We start from the raw sequence: 13,982 nt of genomic DNA on the forward strand, positions 1-13,982 counted from the left end.
GAAGATGGGATTCTTCACATGGATTTATTCTGATGTGTAAGGATACAGTTGGGAGCAATGGTGAGGGGGAAAAAATGGGAGACACATGCCTTGTTTTCTGTGCAGACTAACATGGTGGCTCTTATCTGGGGTCTTCATGCTTTCTGAGCTGGGAGAAAAATGATGGTTTTAAGTGGCTGAGGGATATGGAGAAGCTAACCTGGGATCACCCAAAGGATAGAGAAAACAATGGCTTCCTCCTCCTCCTCCTCCTCCTGCTCCTCCTTCTCCTCTTCCTCCTCATTCTTCTTCTCCTCCTCCTCCTTCTTCTTCTTTTTCTTTTTTTGTGTGCTTTTTATTGTAAAAACACTGTACAGAGGGGTTACAGTTACATGAGCAAGGTAATGAGTACATTTCTAATCGAGCATTGTTGCCTCCTCCTTTGAAAACAATGGCTTCTAATCCATTTCTTTACTACTTAACTACTCAAAGGAGAGCACAGAGTTTGATAGCCTCTTTATGTCTCCTAATCTTATAATTTAACATCAAATAGTAGTAAAGATGAGAGGAATGCTAATTGATTTGATTCTTCAGGTTTTACTTCCTGGTGCTAAAGTCTGACTCTTTCAATAGTTACCAATTTTAAATTCCCTGTCTCCTCATCTCTCTCTCCTGTCTTAAAAGTTGTAGACCACATCTGAGAAAAATATTATGCTTAAAATGGTAATCTAGTATATAGATATGACAAACTCATGAAGCTGCTAGAAACTAGTCTAGAACAGACTCTGGTTGATATTAACTAGGCATAAAAACAGTTCTCCAAGCCCATGTTCTCATCTATAAAACCTAGGAGTTCCTCTACACATGATTTAAAATCTCACAGCTCTAATTTTTAAAGCTGAGTATATTCTTTTAAGTGTGGGCACTCCAACCGAAGCCTTTTAGGTAGCATAGCATAAGTTTGTTTAAGAAATTAAAATCTTTGAAAGTCTCTTGAATGTAACTTGAACATAATGTAATTAAGCCATTTGTCTTTCCCGAATGAGATTAACCTGAACCCTGGGAGAGGGGTGGGGTATGATGTCTAAGATTTCCTTACACTCTTATTAACACAACATGATAGCCTATTCTAGAATTAGTCAACAGGTTATATTTAGGTAAAAAGCCATTTGACCTACTTGACTGTCTCTGTCCCTGATTGGCTACCTCTTTGAAGTAGTTTAGAATGACTGGATTTCCCTCTCAATCCCATTTTAAATCTGCATAATTAATTTCTAAAATAAATGTTACAGAGGCAGGGTACTTAAGGTACTTACCTAGCATACATGAGGTCCTGAATTTGGTCTGTGAAACCACATTCCTTTAAAATAATAATAATAACAATAACAATAGCAATAGCTGGTACAGACACTTCCATTGATTCAAGACAAAATGAAGACTTTTTCCCCTCTATTCCACCTTAAAATTACCTTAAAAACAATGAGATATCTAAAAAGCAGATATCAAATCTCAACTTGGATGGATCCTGGGTACACATGTAATCAAGAACCAAATTGGTTCCATAATTTAGGGAATAGCAACCTAGAGAATAAATCATAGTGAGAAGACAAATGTACCTGGAAATCACAGGGCTCAAAACAGGCAGAGTCCCCAAAGGTGCAAGCAAGAATTCTTTATTTGTAGCAACAAGGTAAGACATTACATTGCAATTACCTAACTTGAAGGAAGTATTGTCATATTAGCTCTTGAAGTTAAAAATTCCTACTCAGAGAATAAAATGAAACTTATTGAGAAAGATTTTAGCGACAGTTGAGGAAAATGTTCAAATAATAAAATACTTTTGGGCACTCTGGTTTATAACAGAATACACACATTCATCCAGTAACTCTGTATCTGAAAAGGAATAGTGATAAGCCAATATTAATACACACATTCACACATATATGTATGCAGATATATAATGGAAAAAGGAAGATGTCCATGTGTATACTGATATATATATATCTATGTTCAAATATATTCATTAGTATATATACTTAAACATTTGGGTAACAGAAAGTTGAGAATTATCAGTGTGGGAGAAATTATGTAACTTTAATGATGTTCATATAATTATGAATATGATTATGTATATGAATATGATTACTAAATAAAAGATGAGGATACTTTGAAACATTAAACAAAAAAAGATGGTGCAGGGAAGGTGAAGTTTCCCTGACTCCTTTTTTAGCAGCAAGGAAAAACAAGAGACGCCAGTGTTGAAAAGGAATCAACACAGGCTTACTAACATTCCTTGGCATAGTAAGCTGCTGAGGCAGAAGGATTCTGAAGTTTGAGGAGACACCAACCCCATCAGCCTCAGAAATGTAAAACTTAACTAGCTGACACTCAAAACCATAATAGAAGAAGTTCCACTGTGCTTAAAGCCTCCTGCTACCCGAGAACACTGGCAATATAACATGCCTTAACATAACTGGTTTGTTATTCCAAGATGGTCATATGAAGGCATCAGCAAAAGACCTGGTCAAAGACATTATAGTAACACACACACACACACACACACACACACACACACACACACACACACGAAACAGAAAATAATAAAAAAAAATACAATCTTAAAAATTATTACAGTGAAACTGATGGGAACAGCAAATAGGCTCTGAGAGAATTGCATGATATAAATGTCATTTTCAAACTAAGGAGCACAAAGAAAAGATACAGACATTCAAGGGAAAAACAATGGTGACACATTAGAAGGAGACTGGGTACGAAGTGCCCCAAGCTCTGGAGAAAAGCAGGCCACCAAAAACATGATGGCCAGTGCTCTACGGCAGAGGGAAAGACCACTCTTGTGTAGCTTAGCACTAGTTACATCTGCAAGCATCGTCAGAGCTCATCCCCAGGGCTCCTCTCCTTATGTGTATGAGCTAGTGGTTGATTCATGTTGTGACCAGGTGTGAGCCACTGCCTCCATTCCAGCACTCACCTGTCTGGTGAAAATTAAAAAGAATTACCTTCTTCCTATACCTGGCAGGTTCAATGTTCGAGGATTCAGAAAGAAGCTTCTCCAATTCAAGTACATTGGTGGGGAGGATATTTCTCATTTGTTTTCCTTATACTTTTTGTTTCTAATGTTTATCTAATTTTACTTAAAGGTTTAACTCACCTCGTAAAGTTCAGAGATGGGGCTTTGGGGATGTGTCTGCATCATGAGGGTTGTGACCTAATCAAAGGACTAATCTCTATAATGAATTCATGCTTTTGATGGCATTATTGGGAGGTGGTAGCATCTAATAAAGGGAGCTTTATTGCAAAGTAGGTCCCAAGGCCCTACACTTGAAATGTGTATCTGTTCCTGTTCCTCCCCCCGCCCTCTTGCCACCATTAGATGAACAGCTTTGTTCCACTATATTATCTGTGTGATGATGGTCTGACTATGACCCAGAAGCAACAGAACCATATGGCCATATGCTAAAACTTCTGAAACTGTGAGTTTATATAAAGCTTTATTTGTTTAGTTGGGTTTCCTCCAGTATTTTGTCACAGAGATAGAAGCTGTCTAACACAAGTGGGGAAAGGAAAAAAAGAAGAAGAAAAAAAGAAGCAAGATCTATGCCTCTTCTCATTATTCTTTTTCTCAGCCTATTTCTTCTTCTCCTCCTTGTTCTTCTTTTGATGGAACTGGGCCTGTCAGCCTTGTACTTGCTAGACAAGTGCTCCACCACTTCAGCCACATGCCCAGCAAGAAGCAAGGTTTGCTGAAAAGAAAAGAATTTTCAGATTTGTAAAAAGAACCAAATAGAAATATTGGAAATTAAAAGCTCAATAATACAAATAAAAGCTCAGGTGAGCTGGGCACTGGTGACTCATACTTGTCATCCTAGTTACCCAGAAAGCTGAGGATTGTGGTTGAAAGCCAGCCTGGGAAAGAAAGTGTAAGATTCTTATCTCCAGTTAGCTATCAAAAAGCCTGGAAGTGAAGCTGTGGCTCAAGTATTAGAGTACTAGCCTTGAATATAAAAGGCTCTTCAGGGAAAGCCGTCAGGCCCTGAGTTCAAGATCAAAGACTGGCAAAAAAAAAAAGAATATTTAATTTTAAAAAACTTTAAAAAAAATGTTAAAACCCTCAATTGAAAGCCTTATCAACAGACTAGATCAAATGGCATACAGATTATCAGGGCTTGAAGGTAACATTGATAATAGCACATTTTCATGTTTTATTCCTATTTATTTAGTTAGTTATGTTTTTTTAAAAAAAAGAGAGCGAGACAGACAGAAAGAGAGACCCAGCTGGTGGCTGCCTTCAAGAAACATCACCAACAAAGTCATATACATGTTGAAAGTGAAAGCTTGAAAAGTAATATCCCAAGCAAATAGAATAGCTTCTGAAAGCAAGATGGCATAGTTATACTCATATTATAAATTTTTTAAAAAGATAAGTTGCAATATGTCAGGAAAGACAGAGAAAGTTACTACATAATAATAAAGAAAAGACTATCAACAAGACACATTAATTGTAAATACATTTGGCTGTTAAAGCACACAATTTTATAAAACAATCACTGCAGGACATCATTAGAGAGCTAAGTCCAATACGATAACAGTGGACCAGGTAAGTACTTTGTTCTCATCATTGAGCATATCATCCACATTTTTTTGGTCAGTTGTGAGGCTTAAACTCAGGGCATAGGCACTGTCCATGAGCTTTTTGCTTAAGGCTAGCACTCTACCACTTTAAGCCATAGCTCTATTTCCAGTTTTCTGGTGGTTAATTGGAGATAGAGTCTCACTGATCTTCCTGCCTGGGCTGGCTTCAAACTTCAATCCTCAGATCTCAGCTTCCTGAATAGCTAGGAATACAGGCATGAGCCACCAGCAAATAACTACAACATATAAACATCCAGCTTAAATTATACATTGTATAAAATGGAGTTAACAGATATCTACAGAATATTACAGCCAACTGTGAAACAATATATATTTATTTCATTAACACTTGGAATGTTTTCTAAAAGAAAATATATTCTAAGCTATCATCATGTCTTAATGAATATAAAAATTTGAAATAATTACTTGCATCTTATCAGACCATAACAAAATGAAACTAGAAATTAACAGCAAGAGATAGTACAGCTATTATACAAGCAAATGAAGATTGAACAATGCACTTCTGAATAAATGAAAAATAATGGGAAATTCTTTTTAATTTGGTAATCAAATGAAATAAACTTATTGGAACCTCATGGATTTAAGTATGTAGTTTCTAGTGCAGATAACTACAAAAATTGGCCAATTAAAGAGTCTTGGATTTGCTTTATGATTACATATGTAACAGTTGTAATTAGAATACTCCATACATGCAAATAAGCACAAAATAATTTTATGAATGAATAAAGATCAGAATTTCTTTAGTAAGTGATAGTTTGTTTTTCTTCTACTTGGTATATTTTTAAAAGGCAAACATTAATCTCGCATGTTTAAATCACTGCCAATGTTGAAATAAATTCTTTTCAACTGTGATGTTACTCTAACCATTAAAAAAGAAGAAGCAAGATTCTGGCTTTCTTGGTTCAGATATGAGAAAGTATTTCATTTTGAACTCTGAGGTTTTTCTACTTCTGCAGAAAGCAGTGCAACTCCTTAAATGAGGAAAAGTGTCACTCAATTTTAACACTTCCCATAATTTCAGCCTGGCTCACTTTCTTTGTTCTAGAAATTGTGGGGGCAGGAAGATGATCTAGTGAACGATAGAAATTGAAAGTGCTTTCTAAACCACCGTTTGGCCTTTTGGGAAAAGACAGAATGGTAAAATATAGAATACAATAATCACTGGAGCAAAAATATTAATCCCACATCAAATCAGATAAACTCTGATGGTACATATCCAAAAGTACTCCAAGACACTTCGAGGTCAGTAGTTCCTGGTCATCATTAATGATGGACGTGAGGTAAGTGGATCCAGGTGCTTTCAGGTCTATCTCAGTAGATAGAATTCTCTTTCTTCCTCTTATATTACATATTTCTAGTGCCATTAGCTCCCCCCCCACCAAAAAAAAAAAAAAAGATCAACAAGGTATAACACCAGAAGAGCTAGCAAGTCAAAACAGCACTACCTCCGTCCTCTGGAGTGTTTTCTGTCCAGGCCTCTAGTGGGACCTAGAGCTGAGTTTTGCTAGGTCTAGGGGACTGGTGCTGTGACTGGTAGGAGAGAAAGCCTATAAAAAAGGGCTCATGGCCACACTGGTGGTTCATCCCTGTATCCTTAGCTACTCAGGAGGCTGAGATCTGAGGATCTCTGTAGCCACTCCTGGAAGTCAAATCCAAGAGACTCATATCCAAGTAATCAGCACAAAGCCAGAACTGGAAGTGTGGCTCAGGCAGTAAGATACCAACATGATCCAAAAACTGTGCAAGAGCATGAGGCCTTGAGTTCAAGCCCCAGTACTGGTACCAAAAACAAAAAGGTGGGAAGGGGAGCTTGTGGTCTGATAAATGAGCTTCAGATCATGTTTATAAGCAGAGAGATTCTTACTTTCGTAACTTTTCATGATAAGCTAATCATCATGGTAACATACAACCTTCACAATTGTCGAAAAGGCCCATTAAGAGCATAACCTTGGAAGCTTCCTGTCCCATCCAAGTCTGACTACTTGGAGTTTCTTTCTCTCTGGTCCCTATCTCCAATATTGCTATCTATTTTTTATTAAGGTCAAGTAGAAAATAAAGGAATGGTACAGGATTGGGAAATAACCTGGAGTAAATATCCAATCAGAAGATAACCAGGCTTCTTGTGCTCGGACCACTTACCTATCACAGGCCTTCCCAACATGTTGATGCTCAGAGTATCTGTCTCCCCATGAGCCTTGAGTGATATTACTGCAGGTTCTTTCCATATGCACTTAGGCAGTACCTACACCCAGCATGCAGGAGAGCATCGGAAAGAAGGTGCACATTTCTATTAGGCTTCCTTAGCAAGAAAGGCAGAAAAGAGAAAGGTTTTTGCCAATGAGTGAAGAAATTCAAGCTCAGGACAAATGTGGTTTGCACGTAACTAGGTCTTACTAGTCTTATTATCTGGGAACAGATGTGTTTATCTCTATGTGCTTCATCAAATCAAATTGGAATCCTTACTTCCTGATTTTATATACACAAGCCCTCCTGAACCTTGCTTTTAAACTCAGTAGTCTATTTTGGTGGATTATTGTGTACCCCATGCACAGTTATCACAGCCTGTTCAATGGTACCATAATATTTCATTATTCTGATGTACTATAATGTCTTACAACATAATACTCTGTTATTGAACATTTGGATTGCTTCCAATATGCAAATATGGCCTTTTTGGTGAGGAATTTCTAAACAAATACCTTGTGCATATATCTTTGCATACACCATCTGTAAGTGTATTTGTGGTACAACTTCCTGGAAGTGCAATGCTTGGTCAAGGGCACATGAATATTTCAGTTTGAAAAGATATTGCCAGCCTATCTTCCAGTAAGAACACACCAGTTATACCTTCCCCTACAGTACCCAGTGGCTGTGTCTTGTTGCATTGGCCAGCGTGGGATGGTACTAAGTGTGTTGATCTTGACTATAGAACACTGGGCTGCTGTTACTCCAGTTTTCCTTTTAATTATTGATATACGTGGTGCTTTTTCATATATTGAATTATTCTTTTTGTTTCTGCTTTTAAGCTATCTGTTCATAGGTTTGTCCATGTGCAAATGTTTTACATGTTTGATTTATTCTTCAAAAGCAAACGTTGAGTTGAATTATCATCCTCATCAGCATTTGTTTCTTTTGTGGGATTTGTTTTTTTGAAAGTAATCTTTCTGGCTAAGATGGAATCTTAGTGTCGTTTGGATTTGCATTTCCTTGATGCACAATGTATTGAACACTGTCCCTCATGTACTTATTGGCCATTTGTATTTCTTTTGAGAACTATCTGATCAAAGCATTTATTCTCTTCCCCCTACCACCACCCCTACCTGCCCCCCCCTCCCCCGGCAGTTGTAGAGATTGAACTCAAGGCCTGGGCACTGTCTCTGAGCTCTTCTGCTCATGGTCAGCAGTTTACCACTTTGAGTCCCAGCTCCACTTCCAGTCTTCTGGTGGTTAATTGGAGATGAGAGTCTTATGGACCTCCCTGCCCTGGCTGGCTTTGAACTCAGCCTCCTGAGTAGCTAGGGTGTCAGTCATGAGCCCCCCCCCAAACCAGGTCATTCGTTCTTTTATGGACTTGATTATTTATTCTTTTGTTGGGTTTTTTGTTACTGCTGTTTACATATTTTAGGTATTATTTCTCTGCTAGATGAATCATTGGCAAAGATTGTCTCCCATTTTGTGAGCTGTCTCTTCACCCTGGAGTGCCATTTCAACCTTCTACAGACTGGTATCCATTTTCCTAGCAACATTTCTTAAGGATAGCTTTTCTCTCTCCTATGTTTTCACCTCTGTCCAGAATCAGTTTGGCTCTAGTTGTGCGGTCTTGTTTCTAGACCCTCTAATTATTTGGATGGACTATATGCTTCCTTTTCATGCCACTACCATGCTGTTTTCAATACTCTCTGACTCCCTAGTACATTTTGAAATCAAGAGCCATGGTGGATTCAGCATTGCTTTCTAAACGAACCTCTTTCTTCTAAAGCACTTTCTTCTCCCTCCATTAAACACTCTTTCTTTATTGGCTAGACAAAGGACTTTTTCCCTCTTATTCTCTCTCTGCTAACAAAGCGCTTTCTAAATGAAGCGCTTCTTCATTTGTTAGGCAGCATTTGTTTTACTTTGTTTCCTTTCACTGAATGGTAAAGTTCGCCAAGTCAGTTACTTCCTTCTCTTCTTACACAAAGCGCTTTCATTCTTCATAAAACAAAGTGCTTTCTAGATGAGGCGCTAAATGAGGTGCTTAAAGCGTTTTTCTCTTCTCTTTCTTCTCTAAACAAAGCACTTCTAAATGAGATGTTTTTTCTTCTCTCTTTGTTATACAAAGAGCTCTCCTTTTACAAACTGATTTCCCTCCCTTCAAAAGTGCTTTCTTTCTTTCAACTGTCTGTGCTAAACAAAGCACTTTCCTGGTTCTACAAGTGTATTGTCTTCTTTTGTTGTAAATCGAGCTCTTCATCAATGAAGCGCTTTCTTCCTTGGTAAAGTGCATTGTTCACTTTTTTCCTCTCTTCCCTAATAAGATGTTTCCCAAAGGAAGACCTTTTTCATCTTCTTTTCTTTGTTTTACCAAATGCTTTATTTCCTGGGCTTGTAAGCAAAATGTTCTTTTTCCTCTTCTTCTCTTTCTTTCTGTCTTTGGAAATCAAAGCACTTTTTTGTCTCTTGTTAGAAAAAAAATCACTTTCTTTTCTTTTGCTGTCTGTGCTTCCTTTAGGAAGGGCTTTGAAGTGTATCTTGTTATCTTTCTTCAGCTGTTAAACAAAGCCATTTATTTGCTTGTTTATTTTACTAAATAAACCTCTTTTTTTTACAAAGTGCTCTATTTCCTTGTTAATGAATACCAAGAGTTGTTTAAATGAAACACTTGCTTTTTTCTGACTCAGCTAAACACAGCTTGTTCTTTGTTTTACTAAGCACTTTGTTTTTTTTTCCTTTTCTCTCTTTGCAGAACAAAATACTATCTAAACTAACCACTTTCTCCTACAAAATGCTTTATTTCCTTTGCATAGAAAATCCAAGCACTTTATAATCCAAGCGCTTTGTAAATGAAGCACATTTTATTTAGTTGCTAAACAAAGTGCTTTCTTTATTCTTAGCACTTTGTGGTGGAAGTGTTTTACAACGCCCTTGGGTTTACAACATAAGAAGAAAGAAAGAAAAGAAACATTTCACTTAGAAAGCACTTTGTTTGGTAAAGAGAGCTCAACAAAGCACTTGCTTTGTTTTACAAAGTGCTTTATTTCCTTTGCATCTAAAAATCTAAACACTTCATAAACAAAGGTACTATGCATGTTCTCTCTCTCTCTCCCTCTCTCTCTCTCTCTCTCTCTTTTCTTTTTTTCTTTGGTAATCACAGCACTCTCTTCTTTTCTATTTGGATTACCAAATCTTGCTACACAAAGTGCTTTCTTTTTTTTTTCCTTTACAAAGCACTTTTAAACAAAGCGCTTTTCATCTTCCTATCTTTTCTAAAGAAAGAACATTCTTTGTTCCACAAGTACTTTCCTTGCTTTCGTTACTAAACAATGCTTTCTAAATAGACCTTTCTTTCTTCTTTCTAAAGGGCTTTCTTTCTTTCTTTCTTTCTTTTTTTCAACTAACCAAAGCGCTTTCCAAATGAAGTGCTGTCTTTACTCGCTTTCTAAAGGAAGTACTCTTTCCTCCTCTCTTGGCTATGCAAAATGCTTTCCCATTTCTCTTATGAAGTGCTTCTTTTCTTTTCATCACAGGTCAAAATGCTTTGGAAATGAAGCACTTTCTTTTCTTTCTCTTTGCACTAAACAAAGCTAAACAAAGTGAATCTTTCTTGGTTTTACAAAGTGCTTTATCTCCTTCCTTTGTATTGTCAATCCAAGCACTATTGTAAATGAAGAGTCGTCTTTCTGGTTTTGGTAATTAAAGTACTTTCTTCCTTTCTCTCTTGTGACACAGTGCTTTCATTTTTCTCATAAATCAAAGCGCTTTCAAACTGAAGCACTTTCTCTCCTCCCTCCTTCTCTCCTCTCTCCTTCTCTCCTCTCTCCTTCTCTACTCTCTCCTTCTCTCCTCTCTCCTCTCTCCTTCTCTCCTCTCTCCTTCTCTCCTCTCTCCTCTCTCCTTCTCTCCTCTCTCCTCTCTCCTCTCTCCTTCTCTCCTCTCTCCTTCTCTACTCTCTCCTTCTCTCCTCTCTCCTCTCTCCTTCTCTCCTCTCTCCTTCTCTCCTCTCTCCTCTCTCCTTCTCTCCTCTCTCCTTCTCTCCTCCCTCCTTCTCTCCTTCTCTCTTTCTCTTTCTTTCTCTCTCAGCTAGCCCTCCCTGCAAAGCACTTTCTTTTTCTTTTCTTTTTCTTTTTCACAAAGTGCTGATCTCTTTTAGTAATAAATTCAAGTGCTCTGTAAATGAAGCACTTTCTTTAATTGTAAACAAAATGTTTTCTTTCTCTATTTTTTCTGTCTTTGCTAATCAAGTTGGGAGGATTGAGAAGCCTAAACTTACCTAAAAATGGAATCAGCTTTGTATTGGTCCATTTCTAACAATCGCCAACCATGATGCTTTTATGGATACTCTAGCTCTCCAAATAGGGTATTTAATGTTGTTTTCTTTTCTTCTCAACTTCCTAGAGGGCACAAACATCACCCTGGTTTTAAGGGGGAGTGGAGATAAGGACACTATTTTACATGGACAAACTAGTACCAATGTACCACTAAATAAGCAAACCATTTGGGGTAGAAGCAGAAATATCAAGCTATTCACAAATCTGTTGATGGCTGCTATATATTAACCACACCTTCAAATCTAGAAGGGGTGGGAGGAGAAGGTGGAGGCAAGAGATTAGTTTCTAACATTGGAAGTTTTACTGCTGTTAAATGAAATTGATTAGATCGATACTACAAGAAATGAACTAGGCCTATCAATATGGCTTGACCTTAATAACACCATTTTGAAGAGAGACTGACTATATTTCAAAAGAATGCTACAACTTGATGTCATATATATTTCTTTTTTTTGGGGGGGGGGTCCGGTCATGGGGCCTGAACTCTGGGCCTGGGTGCTGTCCCTCAGCTCTTCAGCTCAAGGCTAGCGCTCTACCACTTGAGCCACAGGGCCACTTCTGGCTTTTTTCTTTTTGCTTATGTGGTGCTGAGGAATCAAACCCAGGGCCTCAGGCATGGAAGGCAAGCGCTCTACCACTGAGCCATCTTCCCAGCCCAATGTCATTTATATTTCAAATGAAGTGTGTGTGTGTGTGTGTGTGTGTGTGTGTGTGTGTGTGTGTGTGTGTGCACTTGAACTCAGGACATGGCCACTGTCCATTAACATTTTACTCAAAGCTGATGCTCTACCACTTGAGCCACAGCTCCACTTTGAGCTTCTTGATAGTTAATTGGTGATAAGAGTCTAACATTATTCTGCCAGGGCTGGCTTCTAACTGAAATCCTCAGATCTCAGCCTCCAGAGTAGCTAAAACTACAGATATGAGCCACTAGAACTTGGATGCTTTTTGGTTGTGTTTTCATTTTTGTCTGTTGTAGGGCTTGAACTCAGGGCCTGGGCATTGTCCCTGAGCTTTTGTGCTCAAGGCTAGTACACTACCATTTTGAGCCCCAGCTCCACTTTTGGTTTCCTGGTGGCTAACTGAACATAAGAATTTCGGTATTCAAATGTTTTCTTTTTTTCATGCAATTGTTTCTAACGTCTTTATAAGATGATTTCTATGTTACTTTGTATGTCCCTCCTCCACAGTATAACCCCTGCTTTCACTGTATTTTCTGCTAGTATAATTTGTGCAGAGGAAGAGCAAAAACAAATCGTTTAACTAAGGATACAGGTGAAACCATTGCAACAAAGATGTACAGGTCCCTTATGTCGAAAAACGAACTTTACAACTTTGGTGGGGGGTGGGAGGAGGATCAGGTGGGGGGAAGAAGGGGGAGTATGGGAAGGGATGGGAAGGAAAAACAAAGAGGAGGCAACAATGCTTGATAAGAAATGAACTCGTTATCTTGCCCATGTAATTGTAACTCCTCTGTATGGTATTTTCACAATAAAATTTTTTAAAAAAGAATCTCATGGACTTTCCCGTCCAGGTTAGCTTCAAACCATGGACCTTGGATTTTAGCCTCCTGAGTAGCTAGGATTACAGACATGATCACCAGCACCTGGTTTGATCACCAGCACCTGGTTTCCTGGCTGAGTTTTTCTAAAGATAACTTGTCTGTCTGTCTGTCTCTGTGTATGTGTATGTCTCTTTCTCTCTGTGTGTCCCTCTCTCTGTCTCTGTCTCTCTCTGTCTCTCTATCTCTGTCTCTGTCTCTGTCTCTCTCTCTCTCTGTCTCCTTTCTCTCTCTTCCCATAATGCTAGGAAGAGAAACAGGGCTGGGAAGACAGATAATGGGATGCTGATGATCAGTGCTACATGATGGAGGTGCAGGTGTTTGTTTTGTTCTCTTTTACACTTTACTGTATTTTTCCACTTTTAAAACTTCTCTGAGTAGGTGGTCACTGAGGGGCAAGCCTGCCTTGTGAAGTCCTCTGGGGAGAAAGAACCTCAGCCCTCAAGAAGACAAGATTATAGAATGGCCACATCACCTGTGCCCCGGGGTGACCTGTGCCTCTGCCTTGACCTGGGGTCTGTTGTTGCCCCGAAGCCTGGAACACCAGACACAGCAAGAGTTCAGCTGGAAAGAACAACCGATGGTCCCAGAAGCTTCTGCTTCTCAGCCCACATGGTCTTGCAGAAGTAGCTTCGGAGCCCATCATTCAAGTGCCTATCACTGCCTCACACCCAAGAACCAAGTGATCACTCCCTGCATCTCGAGGAAGATGATAATGGTTCAGGACTCAGAAGCAGCCACTGAGGAAAAGTTAACTAGCCAAAAAAAAAAGAAAAAGAAAAGTGGCAAAGCTTGTTGATAAGTCACATTCAACAACAGCAATGCGCTGGGCACCGGTGGCTCACGCCTGTCACCCTGGCTACTCAGGAGGCCGAGCTCTGAGGGTCACGGTTCAAAGCCAGCCCCGGCAGGAAGATCCACGAGACTCTTATTTCCAATGAATCAGCAAAATACCAGAAGTGGAGCTATAGCTCAAGTGGTAGAGCACTAGCCTTGGGCACAAAAGCTCAGGGACAGTGCCCAGACCCTGAGTTCAAGCCCCAGGACTGGCTTTAAAAAAAAAAAAAAGAAGAAGAAGTAAAGAACCAATGGTGTTAAAACTCCAGATGATTCCTTTGGTACAATTTGCCATTGAGATGGACCCCACCAAACAATTCAGTTTTTGTTGAATGAGTTATCACTTTGTGAACCCCTTACTCAGCCAACAGAGCTGTTCAAATGGGTTTTGTGAAAACAACCTGGAG

This window comes from Dipodomys spectabilis, unplaced genomic scaffold (genome assembly GCF_019054845.1).
Source record: "Dipodomys spectabilis isolate Male_0828 unplaced genomic scaffold, ASM1905484v1 ptg000335l, whole genome shotgun sequence".
Taxonomy (NCBI): Eukaryota; Metazoa; Chordata; class Mammalia; order Rodentia; family Heteromyidae; genus Dipodomys; species Dipodomys spectabilis.